The sequence below is a fragment of the Anomaloglossus baeobatrachus genome, chromosome 6 (assembly GCF_048569485.1).
Source record: "Anomaloglossus baeobatrachus isolate aAnoBae1 chromosome 6, aAnoBae1.hap1, whole genome shotgun sequence".
In the NCBI taxonomy this organism is placed as follows: domain Eukaryota; kingdom Metazoa; phylum Chordata; class Amphibia; order Anura; family Aromobatidae; genus Anomaloglossus; species Anomaloglossus baeobatrachus.
The window spans coordinates 295211128-295222827 of record NC_134358.1 but is presented as its reverse complement, the minus strand read 5'-3'; positions in this window follow the sequence as shown (position 1 = coordinate 295222827).

Sequence of the window (11700 nt, the reverse complement as noted above, 5' to 3'; positions counted from 1 at the left end):
GCCAGTATGCGCATCTGGGTCTGGTGGGCTTCAAACAGGAGCGCCTCGATGAACTGCTCGGTCAGCAGTCGGTCCCCATCATGCACACCCCCAGGATCCACTTGTTTCACAGCCATCATCGCCTCTTGAAAGTTTAAAGCATAGTCCCGTACGCTGTCCTGCACTCTCTGTTTAGACCTGAAAAACTGCACTTTTATCTCCGCTGCCATGCGGGTGTCAAAGGTGTCGTTCAGCCGAGCCAGAGCTTGCTCTACATTCCCTTTGTTGGCGTCCGGCCAGGACTTGGTCTCTCCCTTGGCTGCAACGGTTAGCTGACCAATTAGTATGCTCACTTTCTGGCTTTCCATCAGAGGATAAACATCAAATAAACTGCTCAGGCTCTCTTGGAAGTCACTCAAAGTATGCGACTATCCTGAATATTGTGGCTGCAACGTCGCTCCCTGTACGTAAGGCATGAATAGTGGCATTACAGGTGCTGTGGCTACCATGGCAGCTGGGTCCCCTTTCTGGTTTGACATCTTTTCCCCCTTGGTGAACCTCAACCAGGTTCCACGTCTCACTTGGGGAATAGGGGGTTAACTCTCAGCTGCTCTAGTGACGGGGTCTCTCTTCACGCCTTTTCTTCCTGCATGACACAGTTAATGGCTACCGCCTTTGAAGAATACGTTATACACGGTTCTATAAGGCACATAGTACCGGTTTGCTGTGGGCACGTAATACTGTTCGTGACGCCAAGTTGTAGCACCCACGGGGCAAGGGGTTAATTTTACTTGTTGCCGGGTTGGTGATGTCGGGTCTGGAGATGTCATGGGTGGCCCTGCCTGGCTTCGTGGCCCCGAGGCGTACAATAAAAGGGAGGATGATGATGGTTGTTTTTCTTGTGATGGCACCTGTGGTGTGCGGCCAGGGATTAGCAGCCGCTGTGGGTGCTGTCTTCTGAGGCAGATGGTGTCGCAGCCGGAATGGTTTAGCTCCCCACAGGTGGAGCAGGCCCCAGGAATGGTAATAGGGTGGTAGTCTGTGGCGTTGAACACTGGGGAGCAGGGCTGAGGATGCCGACAGTAACTGGAAAACAAAGGCTGGTAGTTTCTTTTACCTTTTACTGGTCAGTTGTTATAGTCCCAGGCTACAGTGGTCCAGTCAGCCAGGAAACAGTCAGGAATCCCTTCTCTTTCAGACACATTGGAGTCCTTCCTTAGTGTGCTCTGACTGTGGGTCGCTGTGGCCTGGAGCAGCACAGCGTCCCTCTTCCTAGGTGTAATTTGCCTTGTCCTTTGTGGCGGGCAGCGCGAGCCGGATGTAGGGCCCGCCAGTATTTTTATGCCCCGGGCTCTATTATGCTACTGCACCTTGAGAGTCTCTGTTGGGCCAGATGCTGTGGAACCTTCTTCCCTCCGGGATTTACTGCTAGCGCGTTAGTACCTGACATTCGAGGACCCTGGTGTCCTGATTCAGCGCTCAGTCCTGGAAAGCTTGAGACAGCTCTCTAGCAGTGACCATTCACTACTACTAGAGATCTGAGTTTTCTCTTCCTGTTCCTATCTCTCCAACCCCTTCCCAGCCCAGAATGGACAGGGAAGCTCACCCCAAACAGGACTTGAGCTTCCCATTCTGGGCTGGATTAGGAAGTGTTGGATGTGTGATTGTACCTGGCATAGAGGTCTCCCCGCTGCCTCCAGACATAGCATCGCCCTCTGGTGAGGAGAACAATTCCACTGTGGCTCCCATGACCACTGGGGTGCCACATATGCACCCAGAATCATGAGCATTTCTATGTGCAAATTGCTAATCCCTGCCTAACTGTCCCAGGATCTAGTAGCATAGATAAAGGGATCTTTAGAAAAAGTATTTCTAATGGTTTTTTATGATATGCTAATGAGGCCAGAAACTAGTCACAAGGGTGTTAGTTCCTGTGCTCATTCCACCCTCTTAGCATGTTAGCACGCCCACAGGGGCGTGCTAACCTGCTATTCAGTGCCCATTGCCTAGCGTCATCAGCAGTTATGCGCGTACCTGTGTCTGCTGTCATTACTTCAGAAAGCCGGGTTTAGGATCAGTGTGGATGATCAGAAGTCCCAGCACTTCCGATCATGTGCACTAGACCTCTCTGAAGCCGGAATGTGTACATTCGGCTTCATATGCACTATGAAGCTGGATGTACATGTGACGCCCCTGGACTATTAGGTCATCACAGGGTACTGCACATGCTGCCCTTCCGTGCAGTGTCCCAAGTCCCTCATGGTTATGGGTCCCTATCTTATTGGTGTTGCCTACAAAAGCAAATTAAATCCTAGATACACACTGCACCACACCCACCAGGCACACCAGTGGACGACTTGAGTGGAATAGAGTCGCCCACCTGGGGGGTCAGGGAGGGGAGGTGAGTAGTGTAGTGAGCAGTCTGTAGTGAGAAGTGAGAGTGAGAGGAGGTTGGGAGTGGTGGCTCCCAGGAAAGGCTGTCTAGGTTGCAGACGGTGGTCTGGACCTAGAGGAGTCAGACCCCTGATCACAGGGGATTGCGACTAGGTGCCTAGACTTTTCAAGGAGGACGGTCAGCAGCCTAGCACTATCACCGGTCTGGGACCGAAGGCACGGCGGGGTACATGGACCCTAGGTCAGGGAGAAGCTTGAGGCAACCCGGCAATTAACCTGAGGAGAACGGAGCCTTTATGATCTGTTCCCACCCGTTCCAGAATCGGGGCATTAGCACAATAAAGGGGATAGGGCCTTCCAACCAAATGGTCCAGAAAATCCCAAGAGTGAGCCCTGAGAGCAGGCTCCCACACTTAGCCATAGTGGGGAGCAGGGCCCGGCAAGTTTCAGACTACTGGGCCAACACGTTGAAGTTAAACTAAGTCACGGATTACCAGGCAACACCATAGGGGACAGGACCCGGATGAGCTCCCTTCAAGCGGCAGCGATACCCCGAGAATTGGTTTACCCGGTTGTCAGCGTCTGCTCATTGACTGAGTGAGTACCTGAGTTACCCCTGCATCCCATGGCCTCCCACCGAGTCCCGGGGCCTCACCCTACCATTGGAGCGCAACGTCACCTTGCTTCCCCACTCCATCACCTCGGGTACTCCCAGCAGCAGCGGTGGTACTTCCAATTACCGTACACCACGGGTGGCGTCACGAACTACATCTCCCCTGTAAATACCCCCTCTTCATTTCGAGTGTGGCCCCTAGCCCCTGGGTCCGGACGCCCTTGAGCCACGAGTAATCATTGCCCGGATCCGAGCAGTTCGACCACTTGCAGGGGCGGCACATAAGCATCACAGCTTCGAATAGATCTAGTGCACATGACCAGAAGTGCCGGGACTTCTGATCAGGAGCACTGACCTAGCATTCTGAAGTGGTGACACCGAACACAGGTACACTTGTCACTGCTGATGGCGCTAGGAAATCGGTACTGGATAGCATATTAGCACGCCACTGCGCTCATTTGTATATCATAAAGGATCTTTAGAAATACTTTTTTATCTATGCTACTAGATGCTGGGACAGTTAGGCAGGGGTTATAAATATGCACCTAGAGCTGCTCGTGGTTCTGGGTACATATTGCACCTGACAGTTTCACTTTAATATTACCCATGGGAACAAGAAGTCTGGAACAGAGGAGTAGTATAAGCAAATAGGCAAGTAGAACCTTTGTTTAACAATAGCACATCTATAAACCTGTTTTTTAAACCATTTTTTTTAGTGGACAACCCCTTTAAGCCTTAGACATAACAGGTGAATCATAGAGGCGCTTCAAAAGGCCTCTTTAAAGAATAGCAATATTAAAAAAGAAATATGAAGGTTTGTCATGAACTGTTCTGATATCTGTAACATATTGCAATAATGTATTCACCAGAGTAAGGTGACTCATGTGAAGAAAGGTAATAAAATCATCAATTAAGACAAGTTATTTGTAACTTGTTAATACAGATATTAACATTAAGCTACATACACCCTGATCCAGTGTTCAGCAAGATTCCTTTTTTCTGTTTCCTTACACTTTCTTGCAATGTCAATTCCGTACAATTTGACTTTCTGTTAATTGTGTTTCAGGACAAGTAGCTGGCATCATCAGGGGGGCGGCTGGGAAGATAGATTGTGGGTGTTTTAGTAAATGTCAAGAATTTCACTAACATCATTTATTTTACATTTGTAACCTTTAATCCAATATTGTAGCTTGTTGCATGTACTACTAGCACCTCCAACGCTTTGATTTCCTTTTTTTTTCACTTTGATTACATTTTCTTTATAATTTTTTCTGTTACTTTAGAGCTGTGATGATCACTCATACATGGATACATTTGTCGATTTAAGTTGAGGATCAATTATGTTTTATAATCTGTAAATAGGTTTCCAAAAAGCATATCTCAAGTAAACAAAGAGGTAAAAAAAAAAAGATTCACACAGCATTATCCTCCAGGGACATTGTCTCTGTAGTGTCTACTAGACAAATTAGTTTCCTGCCCTGGACTGCTCAGGAAGCCTCTCTCCGGTAAAGCATGAAAGTCATACTCATTGCAGTGTGAACCATTAGTATATAAATGTACTTTCTATGGGGTAATAGTTTTTCTCACAATGTAAAAAGATGACAGGGTGACAGGCAATTAATATCACTGGGAATGTAGGAGAGAACTGTCAAGTAACATCTATTTACATTGGCAGAAATGCATCTCATGTAACCTATTGCTTTTTTTAAAGGGAACCTGTCAAATAAATTTATACATACATCTTTTTCTGAAAGCAGAGTTGACAATAATGTGTATTTAATGCTGAAAAACATTTAAAGGGGATATAAGTAAAGCTTGAAACTAAAAACAAATGCATCCATAGGGGAAGAAAGTTATTATTGGGTTACCGGGAATGTATCATCGGAAAATGACCTTTCTCGAGCACTTCATTGGGGGACATAGGAACCATGACTTAAGTTTGTTTTTACCACCTGAAGGCTCACACTAATAAAGTACCTTAACAAAAAAAAAAAAAATAGGCTCCTCCCCAGCACACTCTAGCCATCCTGCCAACACCAAACTACTCAGTTTAGCTTAGTGTCACATAGGAGGCGGACTCAGGTCTAAGCTTCTTAGGTTTAGATAACCTTTTTCTCTTTTTCCTCTGTAGGATGAGTACCAGTGTATAATGATAACACTCAATTTCACCACATTATGGAGCATACAGCCTGTAGTGTTCAGTCTGTATCCTCTCTTCTCAAGATGGCAAGACTTTAGTACCTCGACTCACCCAGCAATAATGTTCCTTGGGTGGTCAGTACTCATGCCTTTAGTTTTTCTGCCAACTCAGCATCAGATACAGGTGTGACTTCCAGTTTCATTTCAATCCATAGGATCAAGGTTCTTCCAGACAGTTAAGTATATCCTTTGTTGCAGTCCTGTGCCGGTAAGGCTCCCCTGTGGCACTGACAGGTTGGTGGCATTTTTGCGGCATGCTGGAATTGGGGCCATAGCTGTGCCCTTGTCCCTCTCCTCATTTTGAATGGCTCCCTGTGTCCAGGTGGAGCGGGCCTCAACCCTTCCCAGGGGTCCATCAGGCCCCATCATGTGAAGGATCACTCTGTTCCCCTCCTGAGCTTTTCCACTTCTTGCTGTGGCATTTCGATTGTCTGGTGGGGCAGGTAATCTGACCCCACATATTCTTTTTAGCCCAGCCAGCTTCTGCGAGGCCATGCCCTTTTTGCCCACCAGCCAATTAATGCAGCCAGCAAGCTCTAACTGGCGTGAAGCTGTTTTCCTGGGAGCAACATTTTTCCTGAAGTCTTTTACTAGGGCAGTTCTCTCTGGGGCAGCCATTCTCAATTCTGCACCTCTCCCACAGTCAGTCGCACCACACTCAATTTCTCATCCAAGGATGCAAAGCACCGTTTGAAGTTCCACACTGTTGGGCCCCTTACATGGTCACTGTCTGGACTTTCTTGGCCACTATCCCATCTAGATCTCCACACTCTTGGCCTCACGGGAAGTAGTCTCAATGCCCAGGTAGACTTTTTGCCTGCTGGGGGACTGACACTAGTGGTGCCCCAGAAGCTCTATCCCTCTTCTCTGGCACCAGCTGTCCCTGTTTTGACTGTCCTTTTGGTTTCTATTTTTAAGTCTAGAAAAGATTGTGCACATTTGCCTGCAGTGTAATGTCAGAGAGGGTGTTGAGCCCAGCCGGTGGCTTTTCACTCAAGTGGAGCCAGATATTCACTTCAAGTGTGGAAAACCTAGCCTTTGTCAAAATGAATCAGTGACCAACAACTGATGCTAATGATTAAATAAGCCATACCACCTGCCAGCCTCTTCATTGTCTGTTTTCTATACTGCCCTCCTGCCACCAGTGCCAAACTCAGCTAGCATCTACTCTCTGGGCATCATATCATTTATACTGAAAGGGCATGTGTGCACGCCGCATCTGTCTGGTGACTGTACAAGAGCACAAAGATGCACATTTTTGTTCATAAAAAAACGCTCCCTCGGCATGCATTTCTTGCAGAGTTTTACTGCGTTTTTGCCCAGTGCGTTTTTTTAAGTCAAATCTATTGACTGGAAGGGCTTGAAAACGCTGGCAAAAATGCAGAAAGAGTTGACATACTGCATCTTTGTGGTCACCAAAAAGACGCAGCTAAAAAAAACTGCAACGTGAGAACAGGAAAAATGAAATCTCATAGAGTTTGCTAAGGAAGGAAATGCATGCAATTTTGGGAACAAAACTGCACCCAAAAAACACGCAAAAACGTGGCAAAAAACACTGGTGCGCACAAGGCCTTACACTGCTGTTGCCAGTGCTGTCACTGCTGGCTATAAACTGTCACACATCTCGTTACTTGCAACTGTATCGCCCAGGTATAAGGTGTACTCAGATCCGGGCCAAGGGGTCACTTGGGTAGGTGTACGGTGGCGGGACCCAGTCTGTGATCCCAGGCTCCACAGCAAAAAGGGGATTATGTACAGGGGAATTGTCTGTGACACCACCCGTGGGTTGCGGTGATAAGGTGGTGGCACCGCCGCTGCCTCTGGGGACCGTGCCCGGGACTAATGGTGTGGGGTAGCAAGGTGGGATCCCCTCCACGGGTAGGGGAGTTGTAGTCCCAGGGCCCAATTGGGAGTGGTGGTTGGGGAGTGGCGGGTGCAGTCCTCGGCTTGGACCGGGTGGTGCAGGAGTACTCACAGTATAAAGCAATAACTGACACGAGTCCAGGAATTAACCAAGTTGCTGGTAACTGGTGCCCACGGCTGGCTGCTGTGAGGACGGGTCCCACACCCATGTGTGTAATTCAGGTGCTCTTTTACTGCCCAAGGTCTGTGTCTGCTTTGCACACTGGTCCAGACTGGGTCCCGACAGCTGGCACCAGGGGGGGCCACTACCCTCTCCCGGTCCACTTTGGGTCCCACAAGCGGCTGGCCTATTCCTGAGGCCCTGACTACCACTTTCCGCAGCCCCACACAGGGGCTGCTTCCAGACTTCTCTCCTCCTGCAGACTGACTTCAGCTCACACTCTACTCTACTCTTTCTAAAGCTGGAAACACATCTATGTGTGTAAAATCGGTCCGACTGGGCTGAAAAAAACTCGGCTGATTTTAGTTCACGTTAGGTGCGAGTGCAACGCAAGTGCGATGCTATTTCTGAATAAATTAATGATTTGGCTCGCGTGTGCGACGCGTGTGTGTCGCGTTTGCGATGCTAGTTTCATGCAACATCTTAACTAGATAAAAGTGATTACACATGTGTCAGTTATTTTCCTTTGGGAATGTGATGTCACATTCATCTGTTTAATATTTAATGAGCATAGTTCCTGCCACACTCGCATATGTGAACGCTGGTGCGCGTGTGTGATCCTAATCCGCTTCCATAGGGAATCATTGAGAAAAATGGTTCAAGAAACTTGCAAAAAAGCAGCATGCTGCGATTTTTTTCTCAGTCCGAGAAAAAAATCGCAAATACGAGCTGAATCATTCACTAACATGTGTCCGATTCCAATGCAAGTTTTTCTCGCATTGCTCTACTGCGAGAAACTTGCAAGTGAGAAGCAGCCCTAAGGTCCTCTTTCCCCCCTCCCGTTTTCCTGGGGAGGGGGTGAGTGGGGCCTGATTGACTAGTGTGTGTTTGTGTGGGAAACTCCCCAAGGGAGTGTGAGATCTGCACCAAAAACATGGATGCAGACCTCTGTGACACCCTGGTTTTGCCAGGGCGGCACACAACATCCAAACTGTCCACTGTTCTGCTCCTGCTGCAGCCACTGCACAGCTACACAAACTACGGTACTCATTTCCTGGCTACCCACTGTGTTTCATAGTGCTAACTCTTGAATGTTCTCAGTGAGAGGAACAAAATTATAATCCTGTGATACCTGTGCTAACTCTACTACTGCTGGAGCTATTGTTACTGGCCCTGAACTGTGATATACATCACACTGCCTGTCCCATTTTATCTCTTTACTGTGATGCTCCTGAAGCAGCCACTGCACACTCACACGTCTCCTCCTGACTGACTACTGTGTTTCATAGTGCTAAACAGTATTAATGATGCTGGGAAAAGTACTGTCTTGAGGGTACACAAACATGAATACAGTTCCCTAAATGGATTTTTTTAAAAGGCTTGGTGACAAAAAGGCATAGCTTCTACACTTTGAAAAAAGTATACCTGATTTGTTTCACTTAAAAAATGGATAATGTGTGGACAGATTGAGAAAAAGTTTCTGTTATTGCTTCATTGCACTCCCCAAAAATGGATCATTTTTCATTCCTAGTTGAGAAAAAAAAACTTCTTTATGTTCAAAATAGACCAACCTTGCCTTCCTAATTAAAGGGGTAATTTTTGGCCTACTTGTGGGAAAAGCTTCCATTTGCATTGCCTGGCGTATAATCAACAGCAAGGCATGCACCTGTCCCCAAAAGGGATTATTTTTGGACTGTTTATACAATACAGTCATATGAAAAAGTTTGGGCACCCCTTTATAACAATTTGGGTTTTTGCAACAGCTATTTCAGTTTCATATATCTAATAAGTGATGGACTGAGTAATATTTCTGGATTGAAATGAGGTTTATTGTACTAACAGAAAATGTGCAATCCGCAGTTAAACTAAATTTGACCGGTGCAAAAGTATGGGCACCCTTAACAATTTCTTGATTTGAACACTCCTAACTACTTTTTACTGACTTACTAAAGCACTAAATTGGTTTTGTAACCTCATTGAGCTTTGAACTTCATAGGCAGGTGTATCCAATCATGAGAAAAGGTATTTAAGGTGGCCACTTGCAAGTTGTTCTCCTATTTGAATCTCCTATGAAGAGTGGCATCATGGGCTCCTCAAAACAACTCTCAAATGATCTGAAAACAAAGATTATTCAACATAGTTGTTCAGGGGAAGGAAACAAAAAGTTGTCTCAGAGATTTAAACTGTCAGTTTCCACTGTGAGGAACATAGTAAGGAAATGGAAGAACACAGGTACAGTTCTTGTTAAGCCCAGAAGTGGCAGGCCAAGAAAAATATCAGAAAGGCAGAGAAGAAGAATGGTGAGAACAGTCAAGGACAATCCACAGACCACCTCCAAAGACCTGCAGCATCATCTTGCTGCAGATGGTGTCAATGTGCATCGGTCAACAATACAGCGCACATTGCACAAGGAGAAGCTGTATGGGAGAGTGATGCGAAAGAAGCCGTTTCTGCAAGCACGCCACAAACAGAGTCGCTGAGGTATGCAAAAGCACATTTGGTCAAGCCAGTGACATTTTGGATGAAGGTCATGTCGACTGATGAAACCAAGATTGAGTTGTTTGGGCATGCAAAAATGTGTTATGCATGGAAGCAAAAAACATGGCATTCCAAGAAAAGCACTTGCTACCCACAGTAAAATTTGGTGGAGGTTCCATCATGCTTTGGGGCTGTGTGTCCAATGTCGGCAGACTCGGCACCGGGAATCTTGTTAAAGTTGAGGATTGCATGGATTCAACTCAGTATCAGCAGATTCTTGACATGTGCAAGAATCAGTGACGAAGTTGAAGTTACGCAGGGGATGGATATTTCAGCAAGACAATAATCCAAAACACTGCTCCAAATCTACTCAGGCATTCATGCAGAGGAACAATTATAATGTTCTGGAATGGCCATCCCGGGCCCCAGACCTGAATATCATTGAATATCTGTGGATGATTTGAAGCAGCTGTCCATGCTCGGCGACCATCAAACTTAACTGAACTGGAATTGTTTTGTAAACAGGAATGGTCAAATATACCTTCATCCAGGATCCAGGAACTCATTAAAAGCTACAGGAAGCGACTAGAGGCTGTGATTTTTGCAAAAGGAGGATCTACAAAATATTGTAGCTCTGCTACATGGCCGCTGACAGCAGCCACAGATAGCCATGTAGCAAAGTTGAATGGCAGATGACAGCAGACACAGACAGAGCCGCACGATCAGAATGAACTCGGGTGAACTTCACCCGACTTCATTGTCATGCCGCGGCTCTGTCTGTGTCGCATCCTAATTAGCGGTCACCCGTGAACGACTCACCTGTGACCGCTAATCCCCTAAGTGACTGAATTGAGCAGCGCGATTAGCACTGCCGTCACTCAGGTTACCCGCGGCCATCTGGATCCTCCCCCCGCCCCCGTGACCGCAACTCACCTATGACTTCATTGCTGTCACTCAGGCGACTTGCTGTCACTGTTGGAGGATCCAGCGGTGGCCACGAGTTACCTGACTGAGATCAGCTGATCGCGCTTCTCACCTCAGTTGCTGCGTGGAGCTGACAGGAGTGGCGGTGTCTTCTGCAGCTCTTGTCACCTTCATAAAAACAAAAACAAAAAACAAAAAAGTGAGCCGGAGTATGAGATGGTATACATGGAACTTGTAAGACCATGTTCACACTGGCCATGAGACAAAGAGAAACCAAGGAAAAAATTGTGAAAACATACCCTGCTGTAACTAAATAAAAGCATAGTGCATATAAACATAGGGTACTTAGTAAACAGTTTTTGATCAAAAAAAGCATAAAGCTATCCCACCAACGCCAAGGTGTACCCAGTTGGGATAGTACCTACACTCTCTAATATTAAAACCTTACCATGGGTCTAAAATAGGCCTCAATGTGGCTAAGGGCTGAGAGCGACCGGGTCCCAACAGGACACACAAAGTCAGGGGGATTCACAGAATGAAATGTCCAGCTCGCTGAGAAGGGGGCCACTCCCTGTTTGTACTGAATACAAAAAAACTACATAAAAACAAAAAAGTGAGCCGGAGTATGAGATGGTATACATGGAACTTGTGAGACCATGGCCCTTAGCCACATTGAGGCCTATTTTAGACCCATGGTAAGGTTTTAATATTAGAGAGTGTAGGTACTATCCCAACTGGGTACACCTTGACGTTGGTGGGATAGCTTTATGCTTTTTTTGATCAAAAACTGTTTATTAAGTACCCTATGTTTATATGCACTATGCTTTTATTTAGTTACAGCAGGGTATGTTTTCACAATTTTTTCCTTGGTTTCTCTTTGTCTCATGGCCAGTGTGAACATGGTCTCACAAGTTCCATGTATACCATCTCATACTCCGGCTCACTTTTTTGTTTTTATGTAGTTTTTTTGTATTCAGTACAAACAGGGAGTGGCCCCCTTCTCAGCGAGCTGGACATTTCATTTCATTTAGGGTACTTGTTTACTAAGTACCCTATGTTTATATGCACTATGCTTTTATTTAGTTACAGC